Source organism: Eretmochelys imbricata, chromosome 3, assembly GCF_965152235.1.
Source record: "Eretmochelys imbricata isolate rEreImb1 chromosome 3, rEreImb1.hap1, whole genome shotgun sequence".
In the NCBI taxonomy this organism is placed as follows: domain Eukaryota; kingdom Metazoa; phylum Chordata; order Testudines; family Cheloniidae; genus Eretmochelys; species Eretmochelys imbricata.
In genome coordinates, this window is record NC_135574.1 from 149452592 (window position 1) to 149462066 (window position 9475).

Consider the following 9475-nt stretch of genomic DNA (forward strand, 5'->3'; position numbering starts at 1 on the left):
TCCCAGTGGTGGCCAGTTTAGCACAGCCCCTACCTGCTCAGCCCCAGGGGGGAGGCAACTCCCAGCCAGGACCAGCTTAGGATGGCTTCCAGCAGTTTTGCCTGGGAGAGCATCCCCTTCGATTCACCTTGTAGGCCCATCTTTTTATGGATCCGTTTGAGACTAGGCTGCAATAGAGTGCCAGATGCACACACCCCCTAAGATTAGCTGCTGGAGAGGAGACTGTCCTCATTGGTTACATCCCTCTGAGTGTGGGGTCACTAAAATCTGGTTTTGGGGATCCTCTTTAAATACACAGGAAGCTGATCTGTCAACATTGCATGGGTTTGAAAGTGAGCATGTGAGGGCCCACAGTCCCTGTATGCCCCCAGAAAAGAAGGTCCTTATGTGACAAGGAAGAGCAGCTATCATTAGGACATGGAAGAGGGGAATGTGCAAGTCAAACACTCTAGAATCTCCCCCGCTATTGATCATAGACTGCAAATAGCTATGAGAAGCAGCTAACAGAGGAGCCATTCCAACAACAATGCAGAGTTATTGCAGCGATACCATGAAATTCTGTGACAAAACTGATCCAGATCTGTATCTAATCTAAGTATCTATACTGTGCTCATCAGTGGGGTATCTGATTGCATCTCCAGGCAGGATTTCTATAACATCAAGAGTGAAGAGACCCCCGAGGAGTTTTAAACAGAAGAGTGAATAGGGCCTATATGCACTGCCCCACACAGATAACAATAATCACGACACACACAGTAGGAGCTCCACCCCACGGTGAAGGGTTGACCATAGGCCTATGCACTCACACCTAGGTCAATCATCCATCCATCCACCCACCCACCTCAACTACATGCTGCTTTAATTCAGTGTACCTTAGCCAGCACAATTCGTCAGGAGCATGACAGACCTCCACCTCTGCTCTCTCACAGGCTGTTCACCATTTCCCACATTGCCAGCAGAGTCAGGCATTTGTGGTAGAACATGGTTGTTCACCTATATAATTTTAAAATGATACTTTTGCCCAGGTTTTCAAAAGACAGCAACACCCAGCGTGCTGAGCAATTTTGAATGTCTGCTTTTATTCAGGTGCCTAAATGGGAGTCGAGCGCTCCTGAGATGTAGAGGGTTTTCAGAGCCAGAGAGGGGAGATAGGTTGCTGCTTTATTGGACACGACAAATTTCCATGTTACTGGGCTTTTCTTGCTTTTGGTTTGCAATCGCCTCGCCTGCTAGTGGTCACAGGCCTGAAGGGATAATGTAAGGTGCTACAACTGCTACCAGTTAAGGGATATTCTCCTTGAGCTCATGTACCAGAGCTGCTTTTTGTGTCTCAAAGTCCATATTTCCATTTCCCAGCAGTTTCCTCAAACAAGTGCCACATGTGTGTACTTACTGCTTCTTTCAGCTAATCTGATTGCTTATAGCTTGGCATATATTGGACATTAAAAGTCAAAATGTCCAAGAGAAGCATGGAAGACACCACTAGGGGTTCTTGAGACCTCTTACCTATACTATATGTAGATGCCATTGTCCAGCTGTTTCCAAATCCAGGCACTGCATGCAACCAACTCACAACGTGTTCAGCCCAAATGATTTAGATTCTTCAGGCCGGGCAAGACTCAGGTCAACCGTAGAGCCTTGGAAGGGTCACACACAGAATGACCTTTGTCGGATGCTGTAAATAGGCTGCACCTACCTTTGAAGTGAGTTTAGGCTATTTACTTTCAGATTCCATTGGCCTTCATGGGAGGTCTCTGGGCTCAAGGGCCTAATGACCTATGCCTTTACACAGAGATATGCATTCACACCTTCCCCTCCTGTCCAGAAAAAAGTTAAAAGTACACTTAAAATTAATCACATTGGCCAAGCCAGTGAATATTTTAATGTATTTTATAGATGTACACAAAGCCACGAATGCAAAGAAATACAGAAGTGAATAAAATATTTGGAACTACTTCCATTTAAACTACAGATCCCCAGAAGGATTACAGCACCTTCCACATCTTTTGGGAGAGCTGTCAACTGAATTCCACAAGTTTGTCCCTTACATGCTTTAAGTGTATTGTTGTCCCTTATGGTGCACACTCACCACCAGAACACCCGGTTGGTTCAGGACACAGCATTGCAGGGGTTCCTCCACTTCAGCACCCCTTGTTGCGAGTGATCTGCTACTTCCATCGTCTAGCCGTTCAGCTAGGTCACCTGTCAGTCCAGTTCCCTTCTGGGGTTAACATCTAAAACAGAAGAGACCAAAGCCTAGTGCCCTCTATGCCAGGCCCTCAACCCTATCTGGGAATCCCCATTCTCAGCCTCTCATTCTTGAAACTTGTATTTCCCTTCTTGGTCTGGGGGAAGAGATAGGGGAACCCAGACCCACCCTCTCACCTGGGTTCCAGCCCAGGAACCCTGCTTTAGGTAGCTAAGGACTCTTCCTTCAATCTCTTGCCTGGGCTTATTCTACTTTGCCCAGTTTGCCAGGGTGTTCACCAGGTCTGCAGACTGCTATTCCCACAGTGGATTTGTGGCTTCTCACAGCCTCTTCCCTGCTGTCTACTGAGAAGCTTCCACAAATCTCTCTGGCAGCTGAGCTCTATTTTGAACAGTCTCTCTGGTTTTCCGCTTTAAGACAGGAAGGCCCTCCCACCCAGTTCTCCTCCTCAGAGCTGATGTTGCAGTTTAGGCCAGCTGTAGGGCCTTAACCAGCTTCTCCTTCAACTACCCCTCTTCCCCAAGTATTGCCTCAGCAAACCAGCCTTTTCCTGCTTATGTCTATCCTACTACAAGGGAGGAAGCAGCATATATGCTGGTCCCCTTCCTAAAGCTCATCCCAGTTGGCTGGTGCAGAGGGGAGCCTTGTCCCTCCCACTCTGCAAGGCTCCTGGTCCCAGGGCCTTAAAGAAACAGCAGCAGGATTTCCTCCCAGCACTGCTTACTTTCTCCCAATATATCCTAGGTCCTTGTATACATCAGACCTCCCAAAATCTTAAAGGGCCATGCCACATTACAGGGTGGGCCAATCCCTAGGCAGCACTGCCCTTACAGGGACAGGCCACTCTGTCACATAATACAATAGAAAAGCCCTACATCCGTGAAGCCTAGTGGAAGCAGACTATGCAGTTTTTCACCCCAAAACTGTTAGAGTGTAAAATTTTAGAAAACAAGCTGTCCCGATTTACATAGTACATTTCTATACAGATTCAGTTTAAAAAGAGTAAGGCATTATTGTAAATCCAAGTAATGTTAGATTGTGCCTAAAACAAACCAAAGTGAGAAATCAGAGTGTGAGGAGATTACAGAAATAACAATCACATGTGTGCTCTTCTCATTCCTCTGAGGGTCTCTAAGCACTTTAGACACATAAATTCTTTAGCCCCTCTTGTGAGATAGGGAAAAATGAGAGACGTGTTCAGAAAGCAAATCAGAGTCAAAGTCAGGGCTACAATCCAGGACTCCAGGGGCCTAGTCCCCTGCCCTAATAATTAGGCAGCCCTCCCACATTCCCGACTGCAAGTGCAGCCAAACCCCTTTATCACTGGCCAGGTACTTTACCACTGTATAGTTACTTGCTGTATTAACTGTACATCATACCAATCTTCTTAGCATACGTGCAACATGCCTTAGATGGCACGCGACCAGGATTCATCACCCAGTCTGGTCTGCCGGTTGGATCATTAGCTTCCCCAGCTTGGGCCAGGTACTGACGGGGAGTGCCCCATGAACGTTGATCCATGCTCCCTAGTGAAGTTAGTGAAAATGCAAAGGAGACGCACCTTTTCTTTCCCTGCACTTCCTCCCATTCCCTGGAATAAACATACCAACCCTCCCCAATGGAAGCTTCAACCTTCTCCACTTCTCACAGCCTCCAAAGGGTTGAAGTTTGATCTTCCAGTTGCAAACAAAAATAGCATGATCACGCTAGCTGATACTAGCGCACACCACTTGAATCAGGTCACTGTGTACTACAGTGATCATGGAGGTTATCATCTTCAGAACGAAGTGTAAGACTTGTGTTTCTGCATTAGTGTCCCTACAATAAGTCCCCTGGAGACAACGAAACAAACCAACTTTATGACGCACACTTTCTCAGCATTGCACAAGGCAAATGGGATGGTGGGAAGAATATAGACCGCTTGAGAGGATAGTGGCTCCACCATGCATCTCTGTCATCTGGCTTCCAAGATGGGCCTCAGTTTACTTGTTGTATGTGAGGCTTTTTCTAGCTTGAACATGTCATGTGATCTGCTCTAGTCTCTCTGGAAGGTCTGTTGTTCACATACTACAGATTTGTTTTTCCAGCTGGTAATTGCCTTCTGTACACAATGTAGCTGTCTTCCTGGATGGCAATCCTGTGAGACACTGAAATAAGCTATTTCACAATAATCATAATATCTTCATAACAGGAGCATGCATTTCCCCCAAACACTCTCAGGTTTCCCCAAGGAACAACAACATTATCCCTGGTGCCCACTGTGCTGAACAAAATTCCTCCGGTAGTTTCCAGCAGCTGAAGTATTTTTCATTCGCTTCCCATCCTGTCCTAAACTCTTGCATATTGTGGCAACGTGTTTTTAGACAGTGGCTCCATCCTATCCCAAAGGTGGCTGCGTTTCAGTGGCGGATGAAGTGATTCCTACTGCAAAACCAGACAAATCTTCACTTCAAAATCCAATTATGGTTGCTGAGTGACAACAGCAACTTCCCTAGTGTATCATTTACCAATCTCAAGCACTTAAAGGCAAGGAAATGAATAGTTAAAAGATACTGTAAATTTTACACTACCCACATAATAAACCAATTATTCTTATCAACCATAAAGTAATGCATATTGCTCCACAACACAATAACCTGATCGCTAAGAGAATGGTATTCAGCTGGGATCAGAGTTAAGGCTGTTGTGTTGCGATGAACTGTACAGATAAGCACAGAAATGTGCATTGCTGCCAAGTTTGTGCAGCTCCGTGAGTGACATTTCTCAATGGTGAGAAAAAGTCTCTGATTTCTCCCTCTGAGTCCCCTCAATCAGGGGCAGTAGGTGTGTGTTGGGGGAGGGGAGGAAACCTACTCCCCCACATCCCAGAAGCAAGGCAGGTTTGGAGGGAACCAAGGGCAACCAGTAGCGATGGGGACAAGGGGATGGGAAGGAGTCAGAGGTCACATGCGGGCAAGGGGATGTTGGTGGGGGGAAAGGTCTGGAATAAAGATGTCAGGGGCAGGGAGAAGAGGCTGAAGGGTGACTGGGGTGGGGCAGGGCAGCTAGGAGGTCAGTAGGAGCATGGGGCCGGGGAAGACGTTGGGGATGTGGGTAACCCTGGGCCTCCTCCTGCCCCTCTCCTCGCTAGCCTCCCCAATCTTCCCCCACTTCTCCTCCTCCCTCCCCTCTTCCCCTCCCCCCCATTGCTCCCTTCACCTGCCTACCAGCTGCCCCAGGCACCACCTCCTCCCTAGAGGCACCACACACCTGATGCCAGCAGGGGGAGCACAGAAAAGAGACGCAGAAAGGCCAGCTGGCTGCCTGAACCCAGTGCTACAGGGGCCCCCAGCAGCCAGGAGAAGCAACTGCAGCTGTACTCCCAAAACCCAGCTGAATGTTAGGGTATAGCAGATGGGACAGGGCAAAGTGGGACAGGGTTGCCAAATGTTCAAGTGTTATATCAAATGCATGGCATTTGGCTGCATGGAGTTGGAGCAATTGACATAAGAGGCTATGAGGTTTAGTGGATAAAATATAGCTCTTCCAACTCAGAGAGCAGGTTCTGTTTCCACCTCTGCCCTAAAATGTCTTATTAACCTTTCTCAAGTTAAGCTTTCTGTCCCTCATTTGCCATCTCTTGAAAAATGGAACTCTGAACTTTGTCCTAGATCAAGAGGGCATATTAGTGGGAAACACAAGAGAAAGAATCATTTTATGAGAGCCTAGAGTTTCCTCTCTCTTTTGAAAAGGAGTTTGGGCGAGTTCGGATACCAACAACAAAAATATTTGCCATTAATACTTGACTCTCCTTTGGCTTTATTGATGAAGAATAGTGTCTAATTTTCAAATAATGGAAATTTATTAAATATTTACTATTCCTGACCTTGTAAATTGCCTCTTGCAGAAGCCATTGTAAAAATCTACCTATCTTGTATGTTGTGCGATATAATGCGGTTTAACTGGGTAGGGAGAAATAGTAGGCACTTTGCACACATTTTAAAAGGAGACCATTTAAAGTATTTTAATTTCAAAACGTATCGATTCAATTCATTTAAAATTTTCAAAAAATATTCTTTTGCCAATGTAACTTAATTGTAGAAATGTGCAAGTGTGAGGAATTTTATTTTCTTTCTTCTTTTTCTTACAAAGAGGATCAAAAGCAACCTCATAATGACCCCCTAGCTGTAATCTTAACTCTGAGGAGGTTGCTACTTTGCTATGACAAGCCACATATACACTTGAGAAACTGGATCTAGAATTCTTATCCTACAGCGGCAAGTAGACAGAATATATCTCTCAAAGCAGGGGTGGGCAGACTACGGCCCAGGGGCCGCATCCAGCCCTCCAGATGTTTTAATTTGGCCCACGAACTTCTGTCAAGGGGCGGGGAACCACAGCCAATGGGAGCTGCAGGGGTTCTGCCTGCGGACAGGGCAGTGTGCAGAGACGCCTGGCCATGCCTCTGCATAGGAGCCGGAGAGGGGACATGCCACTGCTTCTGGGAGCTGCTTGAGGTATGCATTGCCCAGAGCCTGCACCTCTGGCCCCCTCCCAAGCCCCAACCCCCTACCCCAGCCCTGATCCCCCCTCCCACCCTCTGAACCCCTCAGTCCCAGCCTGGAGCACCCTCCTGCACCCCCAACCCCTCATGCCCAGCCCCACCCCAGAGCCCACACCTCCAGCCAGAGCCCTCATCCCCTTCCTCTGCATCCCAATCCACTGCCTCAGCCCGGAGCCCCCTCCTGCACCCTGAAGTCTTCATTTCTGGCCACACCCCAGAGCCCGCTCCCCAACCCCCAATTTTGTGAGCATTCATGGCCCACCATACAATTTCCATACCCAGATGTGGCCCTTGGGCCAAAAAGTTTGCCCACCCCTGTCTCAAAGCTAAAGGAGGTGTGTAATTTCACTATCTCATACAGAACAGACCTTTATGTCCTTTCTCACCAACAACCCACCAGCCAACAGTGGTTTGGAACAAAAGGTGAGTGCTCACTGCACCTGTCAAGAGGGAAGGGTGCCGTGGAGGAACGTTGCTTACCCAAGCCACAGAGAGGAGGGGTAGCACTCCCTTTGCTTTTAGTTTAAATCCTATAGTTAACCAGCTGAATAGAGGGCAATATGTTCACACAAACATAATGCCCACTCATGCTACCTCTGAAATCAATGGTAAACTTCTATTGACAACAGTGGGAATAGGATCAGGCGATTTCCACTGAAATCAATTGGAGCAATATAGGGCACCAACAAAATCATTAATAACGTTGCTTATTTACAATCTATTTTCTTCATTTATAGCTAGTTCATGAGCTTCCAACAAGATTTAACTGTATGGAAAATGTGAAGACTAATAAACAAGATATTTGTGAGCTTGAAGGGTCTATGCAAAAGGGGAAATGTCAGAGGTTACACTTTTAATTAACTGTAACTCACAAATCGTTGGAAACTTTTCTTCAAATATTGCATACACACACACACACACTATATATATAGAGAGAGAGACACACACACACTCTCCCTTGGTTTCAGAGTCAATCTGGTCATTTTCAAGCCAAAATTTCCCAAGACAAAAGTTCAAAGGTGTCCCATAAATTGAGCTTCCTCATAAATTAAAAAAATATATATGTAAGATTGTAAATTCCTCAGGGCAGGGACCTTGTCCACTCCTTACACAGCACCGAGCGCCTTATATTATTATGTTGAGTGTTCACACACACAAGTTAGTGTTGATTTAAAAATATTTTGTATTGCACAAGGAGCACAAAAATATTGTCAGCAGAGTTGTTGGAAGTCAGTAAAATTTAATGGAACATTCATGGCCTCAGGCATATTAGGGCAGAATTTAATCTGCACTAATCTGCCAAAGCCTGGGGAAACACTATGTGCGGCATTTACTCATTTTATGGTCATTTATCAAATGCTTGGGGATGAGAAGTGCTACAGCCCATACATGTATAAGAGATTATTAAACATTATAGATAATAATGTATGTTAAAAAAGCATATTTGCAAAGTCAGGAGACAGATGTGTCTTTTGAGAGTATGCTGAGGCCCAATTTCACATCTCTGGGACACTGTTCGTTAGCTTTAGACTTGCCAAGAGTGAATCAAAATGCAGAATTCTAATCCCCCCACAAGACTCAGAGACCATCAATCACCAGTGAAGGGGAAATACTGAACTTCCAGCATCTTGCCTTCTCCAGGAAAACCCGACGGCTGTGTTTGCACACTAATCTCTTCCGAGACTCTGCATTTCGTCCCCTGCCCCCAACCCACTCTCTCACACGTAGCCCACATCCATACATATGGATGGCTGTTTGTGGAAAATAGCTGATGTGGAGATTAAGCCTGGGAATTGGCAGGGAGGGGGTAGTTTTTGATTCTCTTTGTAAACCGCAGTTGAGATTGGACCAGAACTGCCAGAAATAAAACAATACACAAATAATACAATCCAGGGCATGGTTTTAATTGGCTAGGAGGCAAAATAGCTGTGAATTGTGGCAGAGAGGAGTAGATAAAAGCTCATGAAGAGGACAAGGTGCTGCAGCTGCTACTGTATCCTCTGCTGTAACTGTCACAGCTCAGCTCTTTCCATCTGACAGAAGAGCCTCTTGGCAGCTGGAGATGAGTCAGTTTCATGTGCATTGCCTGGGAGTCTCTGGAGAACCCCAGTTGCTCCCTTTGTGTGTCTGTCATGCTGCCTGTGTGTTTGAGGCAAGCAGCACAACTCCATAGACCTCTAGTTCCAGCTGCAGCTCACAAGCACTCCTCCCACTCTCCCCACATTTTCCACAGCAGCTGAGTTGCAGATGGAAGCCAGAAGAAGTCAGTGCAACTTCAAACTCTTTACCATAAGGAAGGGGGTGCCCAACTGTCCAGCTGAGGGTTGCACTAGCCACCTGCCAGAGGTCTGAGGGCTGCATCAAACATGCATAAACTAGAACCAGGTGAAGGGTGGCTTGTAGGGACAACAGGTCCCAGCAGGCAATGCACACCATGCTCTATCTTGAGCCAAGAGAGGCCTACATTTCACAGAGACACTCTGTGGGCCACACTTCCATATTAAATATTAGGGAGGCAACCAGCCATATTGTAAAACTCCATGAGCTATCTTTAGCTAGCAGACCTATTGGAAACTCCAGGAGACTTAACAAGGATCCTTCAGCTGGTCTCTATTGGTTTTTATTGGCGTCTCAGGAACTGGAAGACCAATACACTAGTTGCTCATGTTCCAAACCCTAGTTGCTAGCTGGAACCAACTGGTAATTTTAAACTGGGATTTGCA